The sequence below is a fragment of the Oncorhynchus tshawytscha genome, linkage group LG34 (assembly GCF_018296145.1).
Source record: "Oncorhynchus tshawytscha isolate Ot180627B linkage group LG34, Otsh_v2.0, whole genome shotgun sequence".
NCBI lineage: Eukaryota > Metazoa > Chordata > Actinopteri > Salmoniformes > Salmonidae > Oncorhynchus > Oncorhynchus tshawytscha.
In genome coordinates, this window is record NC_056462.1 from 9,984,887 (window position 1) to 10,001,253 (window position 16,367).

The window sequence follows — 16,367 nt, forward strand, 5'->3', positions numbered from 1 at the left end:
CAAGTACACAAATAATAGAATAAAAAGCTAAATAGAGGACTGGTGGTGCTTTCAAGACAACTGGGGAAAAAACTCAAATCATGATGTTAGTGATCTAAAGGTTGAAAAGTCAGAGCACTAGAAGAGGCCCGAGTTCCCAGACTTGGAATTTGGATGACCGCTCAAAACTATTTTTCCCAGTCTGAGCTCATTTTATTTTGAGTTCTCAGTCTTCTTGAACGCTCTGAAGTGTGAAGTCTGAGATTTCCGAGTTCCCAGTTGTTTTGAACGTGGCGTCATCTTGGTATCTGTGCTATTATAGCGTATGTGACAGTATGGGCATGTTTTTAGTCTATGGCAGCGCCATTGAGGCTATCTCCATTTTAAAGTAGTACATTTTCTTCTTAATTGGCTGATTGCTCCCAACTCCTAGGAATCCCCACCCATAGGAATCCCTACCCAGTTGACTACTTTAGAAATGGTGGAAGCCTTCAATGGCAATGTCCATGCTAAAATGGATTATATCCATGATGAGTCCTCTATTTCTGACAACAGGCACAACTCTAATTTAACATAGTTTTTTGGATAAGTTGACAAAATGCCACTTGGGTCCACCCATCAGTGCATACGTAACCTAACAATTATGAAACTGATATTCAGTCAAATAAGCCTCATGTAGCAAATTAGCAATTACATTTTTTGTTAACTGAATTCAACACTCATAAAATCTAAAAATCTAATTTTATTTGTGGCATTCGCCGAATACAACTGGTGTATACTTTACTGTGAAATGCTTGCTTATGAGCTCTTCCCAACGATGCAGAGTTTAAAAATAAAATAGTAACACAAGGAATAAAAAATAATTTACCTCCATACAAAAATGTCTCACTTTGTGGGCTTATTTTCGTGAACAGATTTAGCCTCGTCCTCTCTGGTATCTTTTCAACTCAGAGCAGAGTTGTTTAGAAAGATTACCATAAATTACCTAAAAATACTTTTAAAAAGAGGGACATCATATTTGTTATGAAAAGAACATGCAAAACTAAATTTAGAGGGGAAATATAGTGTTCCACTTCAATGACAGGGTTTTGGCTATGCCAGCACACCAAACAAGTATGTATAATGTGAGAAAGACGGCATGCCCAGATGCTCAACTGAGGGATTTAGTAATCCAAAAAACTCTTACTCCAAGACACTTCACATGATGACTATAATATGTCAGCTAAAGCCACAATGCTACGATTTCTCCCCATTGTGGACACTTATGTCTGGTAAGCTTAGTCAGGTAGGAGAAGCTCTTGTAACATAGTTTGCACTTGAAGGGCCTGCCCTTGGTGTGAACGGTCTGTTGCTTTTTCACATAGGTCGCCTAAGTAAAGCTCTTCCCACACGTGGAGCAGCTGTACGGCTTGTCTGCGTCCGTCCTAATGCTCGACTCCAACGTTGAGACCCAATTACACCAGAGGTAGAAGCAGGAGTCACCACCCTCAGGTGGTTAGTCTTTCAGCTCCCTCCTTGACCTCTTGCCATTGTTTGGATGTTGTTGGGATTGTGTGTTGTGTTATAGGCTACGTACCTCTCCTGGTGAACGCCCATCCTGACCTGGTCTGTATCGGTGCGGTAACCATGCGGTAGCTGAGGAAAGCTAGACCCAGGTCCAAGCCCAGGCTTTCTATGAACTGAGACACTAGGCACCTCCTGAAAGCCTACCACCAGGGGGTCTCCCACCACCCTCTGTGAAGGCTGAAGCCCAGGGTGACCTGCTCTGTTCATCATGGATACTGTGGTGTTTGCATCATAGGAACAGGAGGGTCTATCTCTATCAACCCCAGGCCCTGCTTCATCCCTGCACTGAGACTGTGAAGAGAAGGGTCTGGGCTGCAGACTGGATCCCTGACTGGAGCCTCTGTCTCTCTGATGACCACCAGGACTGAGGTTGTTCAGTCCACCTGTCCACTGGTTGTGTTCTGTGTGGTGGTGGAGTCTTTGTTCCTCGCGGTTCAGTCCTGGTTCTGACTCGGGAAAGAAGAGTGACAGCTCCTGATCCAGGGTTCTGATCCGGGGCCGGGGTTTGTGACCAGCCGCTTCAGAGGGTCAGTCTCTCCCGCCAGCAACACCAGATATCAGCAGTTCCTCATGGACTGCAGACTGTAAACACAAATTGAACCGAAAAGCATATAGGTTTATATAATAAATAATTTGCTGTACACACAGAAACATGAATATTGATAACCACAGACAAGTGCATCTCCAACACTGTGATTCAAGTACCTAAGATGGAGCCATTGGAGTTTCTTAAATGTCCATATTGTATGTGTTGATTCAAGAATTAAGTATATTGTTTTGGTTCGACTGAGACAAGTGAAACTCAGTCCCTGTAATGATACAAAAATAACCAAGTCAGTCAGCACAGAGTGAATTTTGTATTGAATTTCAATAAAATGGTCATATATTCACATACCGTGAAGTACAGTACTTTTATTGCACAAAATGATACGTGACAAGAATAACTTCTCACTTTGGTAACACTACATTTTTCTGTAAATCTGGCACCCTCGTTTTGTTAAAATACATTTTTGAATAGTTTGGAAAAGGTTTAGCATTACATTATTGTTAAATCGATTAACAATGTTTAATTATTACGATGATTAAATTAATCCCGTAACAATTAGCTCATTAGCAATCTTGGGGATACCACGGAAAAAGTTTATTTAACGAGTTACCGTTTTCCAAATTAACTCTGAAAGATAAAAATATCTCTTACATTTCAGTCATCAATTAATTAATTGTTTACCTTCTATCAGTCTCATTCTGAATGTCGCAAACTCTTGGATATCTGCACGAACCCTAGCATAAATGATGAATCAGCGATATATAGATTGGCTTAATTATTTATTTACCAACAAACTAAATAATCATACAGAATTACATCAGCACACACACAGGATAGGATATACATTGGTTTGGACATGATGCAATGGAAAGTCCCTAGTGGACTAAACCGATATGATGGCTTGTTACACAAAAGTTAAAGGGATGTGAGGAAGAGCGTGAAAAAATACAAAGGACTTTACTATCGTACACACAGCTGATAAATATGCCCATGGAAATGCTAATACCTTGCACATGAACAGCTGCTCATTCGAAAGGAATTGCAATATACAGTTGAAGTCGGAAGTTTACATACACTTAGGTTGAAGTTGTTAAAACTTGTTTTTCAACCACTCAACAAATTTCTTGTGAACAAACTATAGGTTTGGCAAGTCGGTTAGGACATCTACTTTGTGCCTGACACAAGTAATTTTTCCAACAATTGTTTACAGACATTATTTCACTTATTCACTGTATCACAATTCCAGTGAGTCAGAGGTTGACTGTTCCTTTAAACAGCTTGGAAAATTCCAGAAAATGATGTAATGTCTTTAGAAGCGTCTGTTAGGCTAATTGACATCATTTGAGTCAATTGGAGGTGTACCTGTGGATGTATTTCAAGGCCCACCTTCAAACTCAGTGCCTCTTTGCTTGACATCATGGGAAAGTCAAAAGAAGGTTCATCCTTGGGAGCAATTTCCAAACGCCTGAAGGTACCACGTTCATCTGGACAAACAATAGTATGCAAGTATAAACACCATGGGACCACACAGACATCATACCGCTCAGGAAGGATATGCGTTCTGTGTCCTAGAGATGAACGTACTTTGGTGCGAAAAGTGCAAATCAATCCCAGAACAACAGCAAAGGGCCTTGTGAAGATGCTGGAGGAAACAGATACAAAAGTATATATATCCACAGTAAAACAAGTCCTATATCGACATAACCTGAAAGGCCGCTCAGCAAGGAAGAAGCCATTGCTCCAAAACCGCCATAAAAAAAGCCAGACTACAGTTTGCAACTGCACATGGGGACAAAGATCGTACTTTTTGGAGAAATTTCCTCTGGTCTGATGAAACAAAAATATAACTGTTTGGCCATAATGACCATCGTTATGTTTGGAGGAAAAAGGGGAAGGTTTGCAAGCTGAAGAACACCATCCCAACTGTGACGAGCTGGGGTTGCAGCATCATGTTGTAGGGGTGCTTTGCTGCAGGAGGGACTGGTGCACTTCACAAACATTGAAGCAACATCTCAAGACATCAGTCAGGAAGTTAAAGCTTGGTCGCAAATGGGTCATCTAAATGGACAATGACTGCAAGCATACTTCTAAAGTTGTGGGAAAATAGCCTAAGGACAACAAAGTCAAGGTATTGGAGTGGCCATCACAAAGCCCTGACCTCAATCCTATAGAAAATGTGTGGGCAGAACTGAAACAGTATGTGCGAGCAAGGAAGCCTACAAACCTGACTCAGTTACACCAGCTCTGTCAGGAGGAATGGGCCCAAATTCACCCAACTTATTGTGGGAAGCTTGTGGAAGGCTACCTGAAACGTTTGGCCCAAGTTAAACAATTTAAAGGCAATGCTACCAAATAATAATTGAGTGTATGTACACTTCTGACCCACTGGGAATGTGATGTAAGAAAGGAAAGCTGAAATAAATCACACTCTCTACTATTATTCTGACATTAAACATTCTTAAAATAAAGTGGTTATCCTAACTGACCTAATAGGGAAGTTTTACTAGGATTAAATGTCAGTAATTGTGAAAAACGGAGTTGAACTTGTTATGGCTGGGGGCAGTATTGAGTAGCTTGGATGAATAAGGTGCTCAGAGTAAACCGTCTGCTACTCAGGCCCAGTTGCTAATATATGAATATTATTAGTAGATTTGGAAATAAAACACAGTTTCTAAAACTGTTTGAATGATGTCTGTGAGTATAACAGAACTCATATGGCAGGCAAAAACCTGAGAAAAAATTCAACCAGGAAGTGGGAAATCTGAAGTTTGTAGTTTTTCAACTCATTCCCTATCGAATGCACAGTGTCTATGGGGTCAAATTGCACTTCCTAAGGCTTCCACTAGAGGTCAACAGTCTTTAGTACCTTGTCTGATGCTTCTACTGTGAAGTGGGGGCGAATGAGAGGGGAATGAGTCAGAGGTCTGCCAGAGAGCCACGAGCTGGCCACGCGCGTTCACGTGAAAGTTAGCTTGAGTTCCATTGCATTTCTGAAGACAAAGGAATTCTCCGGTTGGAACATTATTGAAGATTTATGTTAAAAACATACTAAAGATTGGTTCTATACTTCGTTTGACATGTTTCTATGGACTGTAACGGAACTTTTACTTTTCGTCTGCTCATTGTGATCGCGCGTCATGAATTTGGATTACTGGGCTAAACGAGCGAACACAAAGGAGGTATTTGGACGTAAATGATGGACATTATCAAACAAAACAAACATTTATTGTGGAACTGCGATTCCTGGGAGTGCATTCTGATGAAGATCAGAGATGGCTCTGACCTAACATAATTGTTTGGTTTGCTTTCGTCGTAAAGCCTTTTTGAAATCGGACACTGTGGTGGGATTAACAAGAAGTGTATCTTTAAAATGGTGTAAAATACTTGTATGTTTGATGAATTTTAATTATGGGATTTCTGTTTTAAATTTGGCACCCTGCACTTTCACTGGCTGTTGTCATATTGATTCCGTTAGCGGGATCTCAGCCCAAAGAGGTTAAATGTATTTGACTAAGGTGTATGTAAACTTTCGCCCAACTGTATATATTTACGCCTGTATGTATCGTCTCTGTTGAAATCGCCGGTGCGTCTGCTGGAGAGTCAGTCAACAGAAAGTCTCTGGTCGTGTTCCTCAGACCTAAATATCTTTCTTTGCTGTAGCTTGTCCTCTGTTATTCTGCATACGTCAGACGTACCAATGGACGTTTGATAAGGAAATGTTCTCCAGAATGGATCTTTCAGAGTACCATTCGGTCGTTCGATAGGGAAGTGTTCTCCTATGGTCAACGGTCGAGTTTACTAGACTATTTTACATATACAGCTGCACACTGTGAATGCGTAGTCTTGTAGCTTTCTTAACCAGCTCCATGCTCTCTGGTGTATAGAGCAGTAGCCATTTAAACACGTGGACTTCAGTCCCTGCGTTTTCTTGACTTAATGTAAATTTTGTCACAAGTGCTATTTAAGCACTCAGGGAAAAAGGGGCAGTCCCTCCTTTTTCGTAAAGTCTGTGCTCACGGGGGCATGGCCAATGACTTAGTTAAGACTTCATATTAAAAACAATTCTCTCATTTAGAAGGCTAACATCACATTACATCTTCTCACAAATAGTTGCATATTTAATCATATCCGTTCCCCCACATTTGGATGTGACCCTGACAACTGGGGAATATATACATTCAGAGATAGATATTTTGTTCTACCGTCTTTGCAAATGCCAAACGTCCTGCACGGTGTTGGGCTGTAAGCACAACCCCAACCTGTGGACGTCGGGCCCTCATACCAACCTCATGGAGTCTGTTTCTGACTGTTTGAGCAGACACATGCACATTTGTGGCCTGCTGGAGGTCATTTTGCAGGGCTCTGGCAGTGCTCCTCCTTGCACAAAGGCGGAGATAGCGGTCCTGCTGCTGGATTGTTGCCCTCCTACGGCCTCCTCCACATCTCCTGATGTACTGGCCTGTCTCCTGGTAGCGCCTCCATGCTCTGGACACTACGCTGACAGACACAGCAAACCTTATTGCCACAGCTCGCATTGATGTGCCATCCTGGATGAGCTGCACTACCTGAGCCACTTGTGTGGTTTGTAGACTCAGTCTCATGCTACCACTAGAATGAAAGCACCGCCAGCATTCAAAAGTGACCAAAACATCAGCCAGGAAGCATAGGAACTGAGAAGTGGTCTGTGGTCACCGCCTGCAGAACCACTCCTTTATTGGGGGTGTCTTGCTAATTGCCTATAATTTCCACCTGTTGTCTATTCCATTTGCACAACAGCATGTGACATTTGTCAATCAGTGTTGCTTCCTAAGTGGACAGTTTGATTTCATAGAATTGTGATTGACTTGGAGTTACATTGTGTTGTTTAAGTGTTCCCTTTATTTTTTTGAGCAGTGTATAATGTTTTGGTTCAACTGATATACAGAACTCAGTCACAGCAATGACACAAAAATAACCAAGTCAGTCAGCACAGAGTCAATTTTGTATTTAATTTCATCAATGTACTTTTACTGCACAAAACTATACCTGTGGCAAGTAGAATAACTTTTCTCACTATGGTAACACTTTACATTTTCTGTAAATCTGGTACCCTCCCTTTTGATAAAATTAATTTTTGAATACTTTGGAGAAGGTTTAACATTACATACATCTTCAGTACTTCATATCAATTAAACATGAATTAAGGCACTATAATTTCCTCATTATAAAACACCAGCATCAAACAACAGGACAAGGTTGTCACTTTTCATCAGTGAAGCATTTTTACAGACACCAACCACTACATATCATCTACTCTGCCTCATCATACTCATTCTTTCTTCAGTTCACCTCATCCAGTTCCAAATATAGTACCACAGTATGAGTCATAATACCCATATAACCTAGCGGTCAAACAAGTACATTTTTCCAGTTGTTTTTCCACCATTCATTTTCCCCATAGGGGATATAAGAAACACTACAAATAAGGGCTGTGTTTCGTGTAGACTTACCCTGACGTGACGTTTTGATAACTGTAAATCTCTCTAGGACAAGGTGACTTAATATTTTTGCCAGTATTTAACCCCCAAAATAAATTGCTAATGTGGCTATCATAAAGAACTACAAATACCATGATGATCTGGACGAGACTGCTGAATTGAGGCAAAGGTAAGAATCTATGGATTAACTATCTAATGTTAGCTAAATTTAGTCATGAATAAATTGGCTACATTTCTTTAAATTTACAATTCTGTGCACTGTCTTCTGCAAGTTTTAAATGGACACAAACCAGTTAGCAAAGGTGTCAGCTAGAGAAGGCTTTGCAGGGATTTGTAGTCTTGCTTGATGTCTACTTTGATGCTAATTAGCATTTTAGAATCTGAGAGTAAATAGGGCTGAATATATTGATAAAATTCACCTTGTCCGAGAGAGATTTACATGGTTATCAAAACGTCACCCCACGGTAAGCCTACACGACACAGTCCTTATTTTAAGTGTTTCTAAAATCAAAAATGAATGGTGGAAAAATGATTGGAACCATTTCCCATCCACTGACCTCTACTATTTAGCCTCTGATCCTGGCCTGCTCAGTAATGTTGTCCCCCTTGGATCTTGGCTAAACCTGTCTAGGAATCCAAGATGGCCACCCAGTGTCCTCTGTTAGCCTCCAGCCAACCACCTGCAGGAAAAGATTCCAAAATAGACTTCATAAGCATGGCAGTGAAAAGTCTACATATGGAGTTTTATGGAAAAAAATAGCCAGGTGCATCACTATTCCCATTGAAGTATATCTATTATGTTCTGTATATGTATGTCTCCCTTACCTAGCTCTTCCATCTTTAGTCCACTCAGCAGATCAATGCTCTCTAGTCTGTTGTCCATTGTCTCCTCTTTGACTAGCAGCAGATCAGGCTTCACATCCTCCAAGTCTACTGACTGTAAGAGGTACAGAGTGAGATGTTGGATCAAGAAATCTGATATGAGCACCCTGCTATGGAGCATCTTCTCATTGGACAATGGGAAAAAAAAGGTAAGGGCATGGATCAGAAAACCAGTCCGTATCTGGTGTGACTACCATTTGCCTCATGCAGTTTATACATCTCCTTCGCATAGAGTTGATCAGACTGTTTATTGTGGCCTGTGGAAGGTTGTTCCACTCCTCTTCAAATACTGTCCGAAGTTGCTGGATATTGGCGGGAACTGGAACACGGGCACATCGTGCACCACTCCCTAGCATTCTTCTTGCCAATGTCCAGTCTCTTGACAACAAGGTTGATGAAATCCGAGCAAGGGTAGCATTCCAGAGGGACATCAGAGACTGTAACGTTCTCTGCTTCACGGAAACATGGCTAACTGGAGAGACGCAATCCGAAGCGGTGCAGCCAGCGGGTTTCTCCACGCATCGCGCCGACAGAAACAAACATCTTTCTGGTAAGAAGAGGGGCGGGGGCGTATGCCTTATGGCCAACGTGACATGGTGTGATGAAAGAAACATACAGGAACTCAAATCCTTCTGTTCACCTGATTTAGAATTCCTCACAATCAAATGTAGACCGCATTATCTACCAAGAGAATTCTCTTCGATTATAATCACAGCCGTATATATCCCCCCCAAGCAGACACATCGATGGCTCTGAACGAACTTTATTTAACTCTCTGCAAACTGGAAACGATTTATCCGGAGGCTGCATTCATTGTAGCTGGGGATTTTAACAAGGCTAATCTGAAAACAAGACTCCCTAAATTTTATCAGCATATCGATTGCGCAACCAGGGGTGGAAAGACCCTGGATCATTGTTACTCTAACTTCCGCGACGCATATAAGGCCCTGCCCCGCCCCCTTTCGGAAAAGCTGACCACGACTCCATTTTGTTGATCCCTGCCTACAGACAGAAACTAAAACAAGAAGCTCCCACGCTGAGGTCTGTCCAACGCTGGTCCGACCAAGCTGACTCCACACTCCAAGACTGCTTCCATCACGTGGACTGGGATATGTTTCGTATTGCGTCAGACAACAACATTGACGAATACGCTGATACGGTGTGCGAGTTCATTAGAACGTGCGTTGAAGATGTCGTTCCCATAGCAACGATTAAAACATTCCCTAACCAGAAACCGTGGATTGATGGCAGCATGTGTGTGAAACTGAAGGCACGAACCACTGCTTTTAATCAGGGCAAGGTGTCTGGTAACATGACGGAATACAAACAGTGCAGCTATTCTCTCCGCAAGGCTATCAAACAAGCTAAGCGCCAGTACAGAGACAAAGTAGAATCTCAATTCAACGGCTCAGACACAAGAGGCATGTGGCAGGGTCTACAGTCAATCACGGACTACAGGAAGAAACCCAGCCCAGTCACGGACCAGGATGTCTTGCTCCCAGGCAGACTAAATAACTTTTTGCCCGCTTTGAGGACAATACAGTGCCACTGACACGGCCTGCAACGGAAACATGCGGTCTCTCCTTCACTGCAGCCGAAGTGAGTAAGACATTTAAACGTGTTAACCCTCGCAAGGCTGCAGGCCCAGACGGCATCCCCAGCCGCGCCCTCAGAGCATGCGCAGACCAGCTGGCCGGTGTGTTTACGGACATATTCAATCAATCCCTATACCAGTCTGCTGTTCCCACATGCTTCAAGAGGGCCACCATTGTTCCTGTTCCCAAGAAAGCTAAGGTAACTGAGCTAAACGACTACCGCCCCGTAGCACTCACATCCGTCATCATGAAGTGCTTTGAGAGACTAGTCAAGGACCATATCACCTCCACCCTACCTGACACCCTTGACCCACTCCAATTTGCTTACCGCCCAAATAGGTCCACAGACGATGCAATCTCAACCACACTGCACACTGCCCTAACCCATCTGGACAAGAGGAATACCTATGTGAGAATGCTGTTCATCGACTACAGCTCGGCATTCAACACCATAGTACCCTCCAAGCTTGTCATCAAGCTCGAGACCCTAGGTCTCGACCCCGCCCTGTGCAACTGGGTACTGGACTTCCTGACGGGCCGCCCCCAGGTGGTGAGGGTAGGCAACAACATCTCCTCCCCGCTGATCCTCAACACTGGGGCCCCACAAGGGTGCGTTCTGAGCCCTCTCCTGTACTCCCTGTTCACCCACGACTGCGTGGCCATGCACGCCTCCAACTCAATCATCAAGTTTGCGGACGACACAACAGTGGTAGGCTTGATTACCAACAACGACGAGACGGCCTACAGGGAGGAGGTGAGGGCCCTCGGAGTGTGGTGTCAGGAAAATAACCTCACACTCAACGTCAACAAAACTAAGGAGATGATTGTGGACTTCAGGAAACAGCAGAGGGAACACCCTCCCATCCACATCGATGGAACAGTAGTGGAGAGGGTAGCAAGTTTTAAGTTCCTCGGCATACACATCACAGACAAACTGAATTGGTCCACTCACACAGACAGCATCGTGAGGAAGGCGCAGCAGCGCCTCTTCAACCTCAGGAGGCTGAAGAAATTCGGCTTGTCACCAAAAGCACTCACAAACTTCTACAGATGCACAATCGAGAGCATCCTGGCGGGCTGTATCACCGCCTGGTATGGCAACTGCACCGCCCTCAACCGTAAGGCTCTCCAGAGGGTAGTGAGGTCTGCACAACGCATCACCGGGGGCAAACTACCTGCCCTCCAGGACACCTACACCACCCGATGCTACAGGAAGGCCATAAAGATCATCAAGGACATCAACCACCCGAGCCACTGCCTGTTCACCCCGCTGTCATCCAGAAGGCGAGGTCAGTACAGGTGCATCAAAGCTGGGACCGAGAGACTGAAAAACAGCTTCTATCTCAAGGCCATCAGACTGTTAAACAGCCACCACTAACATTGAGTGGCTACTGCCAACACACTGTCAATGACACTGACTCTACTCCAGCCACTTTAATCATGGGAATTGATGGGAAATTATGTAAATATATCACTAGCCACTTTAAACAATGCTACCTTATATAATGTTACTTACCCTACATTGTTCATCTCATATGCATACGTTGATACTGTACTCTATATCATCGACTGCATCCTTATGTAATACATGTATCACTAGCCACTTTAACTATGCCACTTGGTTTACATACTTATCTCATATGTATATACTGTACTCGATATCATCTACTGTATCTTGCCTATGCTGCTCTGTACCATCACTCATTCATATATCCTTATGTACATATTCTTTATCCCCTTACACTGTGTATAAGACAGTAGTTTTTTTGGAATTGTTAGTTAGATTACTTGCTCGTTATTACTGCATTGTCGGAACTAGAAGCACAAGCATTTCGCTACACTCGCATTAACATCTGCTAACCATGTGTATGTGACAAATAAAATTTGATTTGATTTGATCATACACATCAATCCAGAGCATCCCAAACATGCTCAATGGGTGACGTGTCTGGTGCGTATGCAGGCCATGGAAGAACTGGGACATTTTCAGCTTCCAGGAATTGTGTACAGATCCTTGCGACATGGGGCAGTGCATTATCAAGCTGAAACATGAGATGATGGTGGCTGACGAATGGCACAACAATGGAGCTTGTCTCAGGAGCTTGTCAAAGTATCTCTGTGCATTCAAATTGCCATCGATAAAATGCAATTGTGTTCCTAACTTATGACTGGCAATATCACAACCCCACCGCCACCATGGTGCACTCTATTCACAACGTTGACATCAGCAAACCGTTCGCCAACACAACGCCATACACGTGGTCTGCGGTTGTGAACCGTCTGGACAAACTGCCAAATTCTCTAAAAACAACTTTGGAGACGGCTTATGGTAGAGAAATTAACACATTAATTCACTGGCAACAGCGCTCGAGGACATTCCTGCAGTCAGCATGCCATTTGCACGCTCCCTCAACTTGAGACATCTGTGGCATTGTGTTGTGACAAAATCGCACATTTTAGTGGCCTTTTGTCCCCAAGCACAAGGTGCACCTGTGGAATGATTGTTGTTTAATCAGCTTCTTGATATGCCACACCTGCCAGTTGGATGTTGGATTATCTTGGCAAAGGAGAAATACTCAATAACAGGGATGTAAAGAAATTTGTGCACAATATTCTAGAGAAATAAGCTTTTTGTGCATATGTTACATTTCTGGGGTCTTTTATTTCAGCCCATGAAACCAACACTTTACATGTTGTGTTAATATTTTTGTTCAATATGTATTGGTTATAACTGTCATGTTTATGCAGAACAGGATGAGATCAGATGTGATGTACACTAAAGAGTCTCAATGAGAAAAGTATTTGAATTAAGTTCCATTTTGTGTTTATTAAACATAAACAAGTTTTAAACAGACCATATGATAACGACACATACATATGTCTTTACTACAAATCTGCATGATAAACTGCCTAAATGTTTTCAATAAAAGGTGTCCTGGGGGAAAAAACAAGTAGTTAAACGGAAGTAATAAAAAAGGCATTTGTGAACATCATTATAGCCTACACAGTACAAACACAATATGTAACAGACTTTTTAGGCGTACAGTGCATATCGAAAGTCTACACCGCCTTTAACTTTTTTTCACATTTTGCTGCCTCAAAATTAAATATAAAAAGGAATTAAATTACATTTTCCTGCAGATCTACACAACCTTCTCCAAATTTTCAAGTAAAAGAAAGTTATAGAACATTTACCAAATTAAGAAAAAAATGGATAAGTCTCCACCAATCAGTTAATACTTAGTGGAAGCACATTTTGGCTGCAATTATAGCTGTGAATAACTTGGAATAAGATTCTACCGACTTCGCACAACACTATATCCATTGTTGTCAAAAATGGGAATCATTGGACAGCCATATTCAAACCTTGTCTCCGATTTTTTTTAAAAAGCTGATTTAAGTCACTACTGAGACTAGATCACTCAGGAACTCTCAACACCTCTGTGTAATTGTCCCAGAGAAAAATAAAACCCTATCCCAGGGTTTTCAGAAGACTGAGGTGAGTTTCTTTGCTCGTTTCATATTTATTTTTTATCATAAATTCCCTAGGCCCTGCCGGTGACATAACCATAACATGATGCTGCCATCACAATACTTGAATACAAAGAGATCAACAACATTGCACTTACATTACATTTTTGGCCTGAATTTAAAAAAAATAGAGTGTTGTCTCAAATCAAACAGAGTGAAGCCCTCTCTATTTAAGTATTGTGGTGGCAGCATCATGTTATGGGTATGCTTGTCATTGGTAGGGACTGGGGAGTTTGTCAGGATCAGTGGTGTAAAGTACTTCAGTAAAAATACTTTAAAGTACTACTTAAGTAGTTTTTTTGGGTATCTGTACTTTAGTATTTATATTTGACAACTTTTACTACAATAGTAAAGAAAATAATGTACTTTTTACTCCATACATTTTCCTTAACACCCAAAAGTACTTGTTACATTTTGACAGGAAAATGGTCCAATTCACACACTTATCAAGAGAACATCCCTGGTCATCCCTACTGCCTCTGATCTGGCGGACTCACTAAACACAAATGCTTTGTTTGTAGTAAGCCCCTGTCTCCCTTTAAATAAATAAATAAACACAAATGTGTGAATTAGAAATGAACACTTTTACTTTTGATACTTAAGTACATTTAAAACCCAAATACTTTTAGACTTTTACTCAAGTATTATTTTACTTGAGTCATTTTCTATGAAAGTATCTTTACTTTTACTCAAGTATGACTTGAGTACTTTTCCCACCACTGGTCAGGATCAAAACAAATATGAAAGGAGCTACAGTGCCTTTGGAAAGTATTCAGACCCCTTGACTTTACACATCGTTACCTCACAGCCTTATTCTAAAATGGATTAAATAAAAAAGAAAATCCTCAATACTCCATAATGATGAAGCGAAAACTGTTTTTTAAAATGATTGCAAATGTATTCAAATAAAAAAAATACCTTATTTACACAAGTATTCAGACCCTTTGCTATGAGACTCGAAATTGAGCTCAGTTGCATCCTGTTTCCATTGATCATCCTTGAGATGTTTCTACAACTTGGAGTCGACCTGTGGTAAATTCAATTGATTGGGCATGATTTGGAAAGGCACACGCCTATCTATATACAGTCGTATGAAAAAGTTTGGGCACCCCTCTGAGGCTGCATAATAATTTACTCTGTCGTCACAAAAAAATGATCACAGTGGCATGCCATTAATTTTCTAATAAAAGCTGAGTACTGGGGTATTGTCCAGACAAAGATTTTTAGTGTAGCAATATTAAGTTATGATATTAAATCAATGTGAAAAATAGGCTATGCAAAAATGTGGGCACCCTTATCATTCTGTTGATTTAAATACCTGTAACTACTTAGCACTGATTAATTGGAACACACAATTGGTTTGGTGAGCTCATTAAGCCTTGAACTTCATAGACAAGTGCATCCAATCATGAGAAAAGGTATTTAAGGTGGCCAATTGCAAGTTGTTGTTCTCTTTGACTCTCCTCTGAAGAGTGGCAACATGGGGGCCTCAAAACAACTCTCAAGTGACCTGAAAACAAAGATTGTTCAACATTATGGTTTAGAGGATGGCTACAAAAAGCTATCGCAGAGATTTAGGCTGTCAGTGTCCACTGTGAGGAACATAGTGAGGAAATGGAAGACCACAGGCACAGTTCTTGTTAAGGCCAGAAGTGGCAGGCCAAGTAAAATATCGGAGAGGCAAAGGCGAAGGATGGTGAGAACGGTCAAAATCAACCCACAGACCACCTCCAAAGACCTACAGCATCATCTTGCTGCAGATGGTGTCACTGTGCATCGTTCAACAATTCAGCGCACTTTGCACAAGGAGAAGCTGTATGGGAGAGTGATGTGGAAGAAGCCTTTTCTGCACACACGCCACAAACAGAGTCGCTTGAGGTATGCAAACGCACATTTGGACAAGCCAGCTTAATTTTGAAATAAGGTGATGTGGACTGATGAAACAAAGATTGAGTTATTTGGTCATAACAAGGGACGTTATGCATGGCGGCAAAAGAACACAGCGCTCCAAGAAAAACACTTGCCCACAGTAAAATTTGGTGGGGGTTCCATCATGCTGTGGTGCTGTGTGGCCAGTGCCGATACTGGGAATCTTGTTAAAGTTGAGGGTCGCATGGATCCTACTCAATATCAGCAAATTATTGGGAATAATGTTGAAGAATCAGTCACAAAGTTGAAGTTATGCCAGAGCTGGATATTTCAACAAGACAATGACCCAAAACACTGCTCAAAATCTACCCGGGCATTTATGCAGAGGAACAAGTACAATGTTCTGGAATGGCCATCCCAGTCCCCAGACCTGAATATCATTGAGAATCTGTGGGATGATTTGAAGCGGGCTGTCCATGCTCGGCAACCATCAAAACTAACTGAACTGGAGATGTTTTGTAAGGAGGAATGGTCCAAAATTCCTTCATCCAGAATCCAGACACTCATTAGAGGCTATGGGAAGCATCTAGAGGCTGTTATTTTAGCAAAAGGAGGCTCTACTAAATAGTGATGTGGTTTTTCTATTGGGGTGCCCAAATTTATGCACCTGTCTAATTTTGTTTTGATGCATATTGCCCGTTTTCTGTTAATCCAATAAACCTCATTTCATTACAGAAGTATTACTGTGTCCATCAGTTATTTGATAAATCAAAATGAAATTGCTGATCCAAACACCCAATTATTTATAAATGGAAATCATGGAAATTGTCAGGGGTGCCCAAACTTTTTAATACGACTGTAAGGTCCCACAGTTGACAGTGCATGTCAGAGCGAAAACCAAGCCATGAGGTCGAAGGAATT

The 16,367-nt window shown here is 41.8% G+C and overlaps 3 protein-coding genes across 5 annotated transcripts in view; 1 reads left to right on the forward strand and 2 right to left on the reverse strand.

Annotated features, from left to right (window-relative positions):
* LOC112231940 (zinc finger protein 583) overlaps positions 1-16,367 on the forward strand; it is a 969,163-nt gene that overhangs the window by 249,492 nt on the left and 703,304 nt on the right. The window lies entirely within an intron of this gene.
* LOC112231889 (zinc finger protein with KRAB and SCAN domains 8-like) overlaps positions 1-16,367 on the reverse strand; it is a 359,191-nt gene that overhangs the window by 65,458 nt on the left and 277,366 nt on the right. The gene's annotated exons all lie outside the window — the stretch shown is intronic.
* LOC121841785 (neurotrophin receptor-interacting factor homolog) overlaps positions 1-16,367 on the reverse strand; it is a 45,482-nt gene that overhangs the window by 22,818 nt on the left and 6,297 nt on the right. The gene's annotated exons all lie outside the window — the stretch shown is intronic.